We start from the raw sequence: 9,237 nt of genomic DNA, 5'->3' as shown, positions 1-9,237 counted from the left end.
TTCTATTTAGGGTTCTTCATCGCTTATACAATGAAATCGCCAATTTTTTCACATACCCGGTTACCCTACATGGGTAAGCGCATTATTATAGTACATGTATGCTTCAGTAGCCGGAGTTCCATTGAAAAAAGGGAATGGGTTAATTCAAACATGGAATTGCTACCTCATACTCATTTTATATTTCTTTTTGCTGTGGTTGGTAATGATAGGAATGGTTCAAATCATCTATGCAGCTCCAACTTCTCTGGTCAACAGAATTGGAAAGGGAGGATAGTCTTCACTATCCCATATGGTTTTGTAATTATTGGTTCCACGGCAGATACAGGTCTCAATGGATCCATTTGAAAATGATCTTTCATGAATCAATTGATGCGACATTTTTCTTCTTAGCGGAAACAAGTGACGATAGGATACGTACTCTTCTTCTTGATGAAAGAAATGGTAGGTCTATACCAACTATGTCCAGTAGTTTTGAAATGGCTTCTCTTGCATTGCCGGAAATCAATGGTTTTGTGGCAGAATCTATGAGATTCTCTTCCCGATAAAAAAAATGACTGAATATTCTTCGACCTTTCAAATTGAATCATTGTTATTGCAATAGCGACAATTGGAACAATATGAAATCCCATCCACTTGTTGTCTATGTTACATTGAATATTCTATATAAGTTGAAAATGTGACGAACTTTCATTTAACAGATTCTGGACCAAGAGATATTTTCATCCTGATATGTCTCTTTCTACTCATAATAGGTAGGTATTGGTGCTTATCCTGCCTGATCCAGTTATCTCTCTATTCAATTTTATTTTTTATCTTTTTAAATTTTAATGGAATGGAGAAAATGAAGGATTTGTCTTTCTTTTATTTGAATCTATTTTATTTGAATCTAATATAGTTCAAGTTATTTCAAGTAGTGATTCCATAATTCTATAATCACTACTTGAAATAACTTGTACCAGTTATTGATGTCACTTATCAATCACATAAAAGAACTGGAACGAATCTATCCTTCCTTTTCCTTCAAGGAATTCGGTCGATTTATGGTTCCAACCATCCACAGCTGTGTAACCCTATTCCTAATAGATTGACCCCAAATAACGGATCCAAACTATAAAAAATCTTAAAGAAGCCACAATTGTCAATTCCTCACCCTGCCAACCCTTATTCATTCTAGTATGCAGATAGATTGCGAATATGGTCCAAGTAATTAATGCCCAAGTCTCTTTTGGATCCCAGATCCAATAAGATCCCCATGCTTCATTGGACCATATTTCTCCAGAAAGAGTACCTATGGTTGAAAGAGAAAAATCGAGACCAATCGCACGATAACTCCAATGATCTAATTGTTTAATCAATTTACATTTACGATAATTCGTTGATGAAAAATAAACAGTGTATTGCAAATCACTTTTTTGCTTTTCATGTGAATAAAAATTTTCATTGGGAAGAATGGCTCGGGAAAATAAATTGTCCATCGCACCAAAAATAACCTGTCTATTTACTCCGGACATAATCACTAGAAGAGATATGGATGCTAGGGATCCACATAAAAGGGTTGCATAGCTGAACAATATCATACTTACATGCATCACTGACGAATGAGATTGTAGCGCGGGTACTAACATTCCGGATCGTTGCATTTCCTCCGGAAGACCTAAAGTAGCAAAACCATGAGTTAACATAGCACTTAGCGCAGTGATTGCACCTAACCACCGATCATCTCGACTTCGTACTTATAGAAGTATATGGAACACGAATGAACTCCAGGAAAGGAACATGAATGATTCATACAAATTACTCAACGGTAAATGTCCTGAATAAAGCCAACGATTAATTAATAATCCCGTTGTACAAAGAAAAGTAACTATCATGCCCTTTCCTCCCGAACTACTTAGTCCTTCAATTCGATAAACTAAGGTTCCCCAATAAATGAGAGTGACAACCAAAATGAGAGAAAAAGAGATGTGAGCCAATATATGTTCTAAAGTTATGAATATCATAATAAACTCATTTATTCGTTTTATTCCCGAATGAGATCTATGATGGAAAGATAGGATTGATCCATCACAATGAAAATAGATTGAACATATATTGTTACATAGGAAGAAGTGATTGATGAGATCTTCCTGGAATAATACCACCACTCGGATTTGAACCGAGATGTTCTCGCACTGCTTCTTAAGAGAAGCGTGTCTACCAATTTCACCATGGCGGCTTCGTAGGGACCATACTAGCTTATTTACACCAGATCGTCAATGTTATGGAACGTGTCTAGCAGAGGGAGTGATCTGTGAATATAATATAAGTCCAAATAAGATCTAAGTCCGGGCATTAACATTTGAATCAATTTTATGTTGGTTGATAGTTATAACGGAGCATGGCGCAGCTTGGTAGCGCGCCATCTTGGGGTGATGGAGGTCGTGGGTTCAGATCCCGCTGTTCCGAAGAGAATTGGAAATAGTCACATGCGTTATCGTACAAAGAATATATGTAAATTTTCGCTTATTTCGCTTACGATGGGAAGAATCGGAACAGCTAGATTCCAAACAATAAATGGTTATACCATCACTTTATAATTTTTTTGATTGGATGGTTTGATTATATACATATCTAGAACAAAACTATGTTTCTGATCCATGATCTCCCATATGATTATTATCATGTTAGACTTTCCAATTTTAGGGGAGACATCCAAATATATTTATAGCTCCCAATAATATTACATATAGGCTAATATTACCATATATAAGCTGTTAATGAATGAATTGATCCTATTTTGAGCTACTAAGATGTAGAAGGGGGTTTCATCAATAGGATCAAATTGCACTAGATTAGTCAGCGCTTTTTATGTATCTCTGTCACAATGGTTTGGGCATTACGCATTATAAATGGTAGAGATACGAAGAAAGATGATTACTTTTAGTTCTCCTAAAGGATTGAGCACTTCTTTTTATCCAACCATAAAGGAGGGAAAAAATGGGACCCAAAGGGGGATGAATCATTGGGACGAGCAGAAACAGAAGAAGAATGAATCAAGATATCTGAAACTATAGTAATTATTCGCCATAAAGCAATAACGCGCATCTATTACGAAATGCATGAGCAATTCCATAATGAAATAATATCATCCCCATGCGTGATTCCATAGGTTCTCTTTATTTATAAATAATAATAAATTAATCTTAGTTTTGGATCAGAATGGATGGATTGGGATGTTGATAAGATTATGCTACATTTTTGGTAGCATAATGGTAATGTTGAAGTTCATTCGGGATCCTTAAAAAAAAAAGGATTAACTCTAATCCCTTTCTAGTGGGAAGGCAGAATGGATAGAAGAATGGTTTATAAATTCATCATTTATCCAGATTGGCTGAAGGAAAGTACTGTAGTGGAACTAATTAATGACCGTGTCCTTTTCGTACGACCACCCTTGGGAGTACTCGAATAAAATGATTTTGCATCACTGTTCTCCAGGGTCCTGGAGGGTGGTGTCGTATATTTGCTCATGTTGTGCTACGGGTCATCCAAATCAATTGTTGTCAATTTTGATTCAGATGATCCAGAGGAATCATCATTGACTATGCAATAAAAACTTTTCGAATGACCAGTGGAGATAGATTTAGCTAAAGAAAAAGCTTTGATTGCAACCCGATATGCTTTTCCCTTCCGAACATTTTTACGAATTTTTTTTTTTATCTAGAAGTACGCTTTTTTGGAACTTCCATAAGGAACAATGGGGTTAATTCATATATTGTGATGTGAAAGACATCTTATGTATTTCATTTATTCATTTATCTTGTAGATAGATAACTCTGCATATTCTTTATCTAAATATGCTGCAAATTGAATCAATCCATTCTCTCGACAAAAACGTTAAAATAATAATGGAATCTACCAATTTAAATTGAAAGGTCAATTTTCATGATATATTTTCATATATTTTATATGATATATTCATATAACGATCGATCTTCAAATTGATATCTTTCTCATCATTTTCCGAATGAGTTTCACTCGGTCCTTGATTCTTCGAGATAATCTCATCCTTCTTGTTCGTGTTCTTGCCATATCCTGAATTTAAACTAATGGGATCAAAATCCCGATTGTAATATCTTTTCAATTGGAAAGATAGTAAAAGATGCGGAAATCTCAACCAATTTTGAGTGAAAGGCTTTAAATATTCTTCCGGTGTTTCATTTCCAAGTTCCATAAAGTTATGGATAGGAAAGAGTTTAATCGAATAGAAATTTTTTCTATCAATCATACTAATTTGATGATTGAAGCGATATATGAGGATCGATAATGTAAGTACTACTATACCTTTGACCAAAAAATATGGAAGGGCTTACATTAGGTTTAGGGATAATCAGGCTCGAACTGATGACTTCCACCATGTCAAGGTGACACTCTACCGCTGAGTTATATCCCTTCCCTACTCTCATCTGGAAGGAGAACCGACTTATGAATAATAACTTACCAAAGGGTCGAGAGACTCAACACAACTATCCCACTATTTTATCTCGAACAACTTGAAGCCAGACCTTCCTTCTTTTCACACTACTACGAAAAAAAAAATTGGAGCCTATTCTGAGTGAATCCTGTCGAAAGTAGTATTTCCTACTTATTCGAATCATAACATATGGTCCCGTAAAATCAGTAATATTTTACCTATCTTGATCAAGCAAGTTTTACATGAACTTGAATCAGCATGTTTGATCCGATCTAGCACTAGTGTGTACGGAAAGAACTCAATATTGTTTGGAAGAACAAGGAGAACAAGATCGAGTCAAGATTATACAGAGATGATACGGATCAAATTGTTCTTCTTGCACCAAGGAGAAGACCCTATGCAACCATTAACTACTTTATATAAATAAAGTGAAATCCTACCGGAACAGAATTTGTAACTAGCACTGTTATCCTCTCATCTAGCGAGCAAATATTTACCCCCATGGATGGAAATACTTCTTGATCTGGATCGATGTAAGAGTACAACTACATTTCCAAAATCCATGTTGTCTATTTGGAACAGGTTGACCCCTTCACTCTCTCGTGGTACAATCCTCTTCCCGCTGAGCCCTCACTTTTCCACCGGTCCACAAAAACAAGATATAGGACTGATGTCGTTCATCAGTTCATCATATCAGATCAAAAATAACTTTCTTTTTCGTATACTCTCCCTGGTATCAGTTGCTATTCGTGTGGACTTACGCAGTCAATCAGATCATATCTCAGATAGATATGGATATATATCTCCCTCAACATAGGTCATCAAAACGATCTTGGACAACCCCAACAAAAGCACGAAAGCCAGGATCTTTCATTAAATTGATTCTTGTTCAAATTCGAACAGTGTATAACCACATGGATAAGCTCACATTAACCCGTCAATTTCGAATCCAATTTGTGATTTGGAGGAATGATATATCGAGATATCAAGAAGGAATTAGCATGTAATAATGTCGATTCATACAAAAAGAGTATTTCTTCAGACACTGTACTTATAGGATGGGAATAGAGAAGGAAGAGGGAATCCCGAAGATTTTGCATAATCTTTTTGACCGAAAAGGACAAATAGGATTCATTAGTGTTTGGTTAGAATATGAAAATGTGTTTGACTTAATTGGTTCCAGTTACTCTTTGAGACATAATGTATAAAGGAAGGAAATATTAATATTCTCGAACAACGAGAATAATCCAATTTATCTTACTTCGAAACAAAAAAAAATTGAACAAGAATTCGTATGAGGTGCAAATCTCATGTACGGTTTTGTAGAGTGACAGTGAAGAAAAATTATCTGTCAACTTTTCCACTATCACCCCCAAAAAACCAAACTCTGCCTTACGTAAAGTTGCCAGAGTATGATTAACCTCTAGATTTCAAATCACTGCTTATATACCTGGTATTGACCATAATTTACAAGAACATTCTGTAGTATTAGTAAGAGGAGGAAGGGTTAAAGATTTACCCGGTGTGAGATATCACATTGTTCGAGGAACCCTAGATGCTACCGAAGTAAAAGATCGTCAACAAGGGCGTTCTAGTGCGTTGTATATTCTTACTTATCTAATACTTGTATCATTTCATGATGATGCCATGTGAATTGCTAGGAACATGTTAAGTATATAGCTAACCTAATAACGAACGTTTTGTAAGGGGACTAGAGCAGGCTACCGTGAAAAAAAAACACGATCTTATTTTTCATTGGAACTATTATATGTCCAAGGTTCAATATCGAAATCATTTTCGAAGTTTTCCCTGATTGTTTCAACAGAAAATTCAAAAATACCTTGACCTTATTAGAACGGGTTCAAGTCAAATAGCAATGATTTGAAACACTTTTTTATACACTATTTTGTAAACCTAAGGACTTGATCGTATAGATATGTAAAATACAGGATTTCCAATCATAGCAAAAGAAAGAAAGGGAACGGATACTCAATTGAGAGTGAGTAAATAGAATTATATGCATAAAGAATATATCTCATCTATGTAGATATAATAATGTGGAAAGCCGTATTCGACGAAAGTCGTATGTACGGTTTGGAGGGAGATCTTTCATACCTTTAGAGATCCACCCTACAATATGGAGTAAAAAAGCAAAAATAAATGATTTTAAGCCTTTATGAAATAGATTCTTGAACCTTTTTCACACTCATGTCACGGCGAAGTACTGCAAAAAAAAAAACTGCAAAATTTGATCCTATTTATCATAATCGATTAGTTAACATGGTGGTTAACCGTATTCTTAAAAACGGAAAAAAATCATTGGCTTATCGAATTCTTTATCGAGCCATCAAAAAGATTCAACAAAAGACGGATAAAAATCCACTATCTGTTCTACGCCAAGCAATACGTAGAGTAACTCCCAATGTAACAGTAAAAGCAAGACGTGTGGGTGGATCGACTTATCGAGTTCCCACTGAGATAAGATCAACCCAAGGAAAAGTACTTGCCATTCGTTGGTTATTAGGGGCATCTCGAAAACGTCCGGGTCGAAATATGAATTTCAAATTGAGTCACGAATTAATGGATGCTGCTAGAGGGAATGGCAATGCTATATGCAAAAAGGAAGAGACTCATAGAATGGCAGAAGCCAATAGAGCTTTTGCACATTTTGTTAACTCATAAACAGGATCGAGATCTACCTATCTATATAGTGGATTTATATATTCTGATAAATTAGAAATTGATTCCCGTTCAGATCGGACAATATGTTTATCGGAACAAAAGAGAAAAAATAAAAAGAAAAAAGCATAAATCATAGATAGATCTAAGTCCCCTTGGGAAGGCTTCCTTAAGGAAAAAGGAGATAGATTATGGAGGAATATTCGATCCTATTCATGAGATTATGTAAATCTCCTAAACTTGGAAGTTAGAAACTTTTTCTACTCTTTCGGAGATTGAAATAAATTACTAATTCATGATCTGACATGTACAAAGTGAAAACTTCATTTTCAATTATACCCTGAGATCGTTTGAAAGAGTTTCATTTGCTTTTCTTCCATTCTGGTTTATGGTCTTTCTGGCTATATTGTCTATCCAAGGGAAAGATTTAGCTTCAAGAAATAGTAAATGATCTCATAGATACACAAATGTATAACTCTCTAGGAATTTGGATTGTGCTTATATCCATAACTGTAGGAATTGGGTCCGAACTTTACTTTTTCCAGTCTCTTTTCATCAATGGACCCCAGATTAATTTTACAAATTATTACCTCTCTCTATCTTTCTTTTTTATAAATGTTTCTATGGACATGTGGAAAAGAGAAAGAAAAGGATTGTTACCCCTACCTCCACTCGGACCAAGACATCACTTTTACGGAAAAAAGTTAAAGTTTTTGAAAATATTTTTTATTTTGTACCATATTCAATTCTTTAGGTTTCTATTGAATTGAAAAATAAAGGATGTTCATTCAGTCGTCTTGTTTTATAGGAAATCTCCTCCAGATAAAAAAAAAATTATGATGAACCTATATGACCAATCGTATATCAATACTCAAATACGCTATCTCTAACATATGTTCATTCATAGATCAGGATATTTTTCATATATATATATGAATGGAATAGAATTTCCTTTTGGGATGCCTTGATGGTGAAATGGTAGACACGCGAGACTCAAAATCTCGTGCTTAAGAGCGTGGAGGTTCGAGTCCTCTTCAAGGCATAATATTGCTCATGCTTATTGAATGAGCAATATTATGGCAAATCTCGTAGAGTATCTCAATAGATTGAGATAGATTCTCTGTTGATACGAGGTATTCCGACGATCGATTACCTACAAGTTAACGCTGTTGGAATAGGACAGTGGATCACAGGTAGGATCAGATCTTCTCTACCTAATGAGGAGTCCATTCCGAATACACCCTCGTATTATGAGGTATATTTCATTAAGGACACAGATTGAGAAGATCGATACATAGATTGACCAGATACCACCTCTATCAAGATCTTGCAATATACGGGAGTTACGACCGAACCTCACCAACTATATCCATGTCGGATCCTGTGACTCTATCCTTTCCTCTCTTCAAATAGTGTGGAAAAAAATAATGCTAGAACCGAAATCGAGGAAATAAGGAGTAAGCATAGTCTAGTTAACTTAATGAGATATTATTAGACTATGCTTACTCTTACATGGTCGAGATCTCGGAGTGAGGAACCTCAAATTAAAGATCTATCAAGTCTTTATAGGATCTTAAATTGGAGCATATGTAGAACCTCTCATTGATTCCCACGACCCTACTGCCCGGTCAATTTTCTTTTACTTCATTCCATATTCTCCCAGCTGATATCAAATCTTAATCCTGTTGTATGAATTGAGTGTTCAATTTCATTGGGAAAAAGCCATTTATTCTCCAACAATGTCTTTGTAATTTGATCCAATAACATTCTGTTAGATAGGAACAGATTTGATAAATATTGATAACTCTCGAATAGAGTATTATAAAGAAAAGATTCATTAGATAATAACCTATTGGTTCCGAGCCATCTTTGGCGATGAATTAACGATTGGAAGCGGTCAACCCTTTCTCTCGAATTTTCGGTCAACCAACGGTTATATGAATATATAGGAAAATATGGCTGCATACGTTCCAATTGGATACCAATCGCTTGAATGCGTTTGAAATGCTCGATATGTCTATGTCTAAGAGACAATGGTTTCCACCAATTCATGACCAAAACCGAATTGATCGTGGATTTTGAATCATATCTACGAAAAAAACTTTGGA

General features: G+C 35.2%; 1 non-coding gene across 1 annotated transcript; it reads left to right on the top strand.

The window, feature by feature from the left end:
• The first annotated feature begins 8,090 nt into the window (after window positions 1-8,090).
• On the top strand, window positions 8,091-8,171 carry TRNAL-CAA (transfer RNA leucine (anticodon CAA)). Its single transcript has one exon. It is a non-coding gene; the product is annotated as a tRNA-Leu (tRNA).
• The last annotated feature ends 1,066 nt before the right edge of the window (window positions 8,172-9,237 follow it).

This window comes from Pinus tabuliformis, chromosome 5_1 (genome assembly GCF_031772625.1).
Source record: "Pinus tabuliformis cultivar Carrire ecotype Pingquan chromosome 5_1, CPIR1, whole genome shotgun sequence".
Taxonomy (NCBI): Eukaryota; Viridiplantae; Streptophyta; class Pinopsida; order Pinales; family Pinaceae; genus Pinus; species Pinus tabuliformis.
This window is presented reverse-complemented; position numbering and strand designations above follow the sequence as displayed.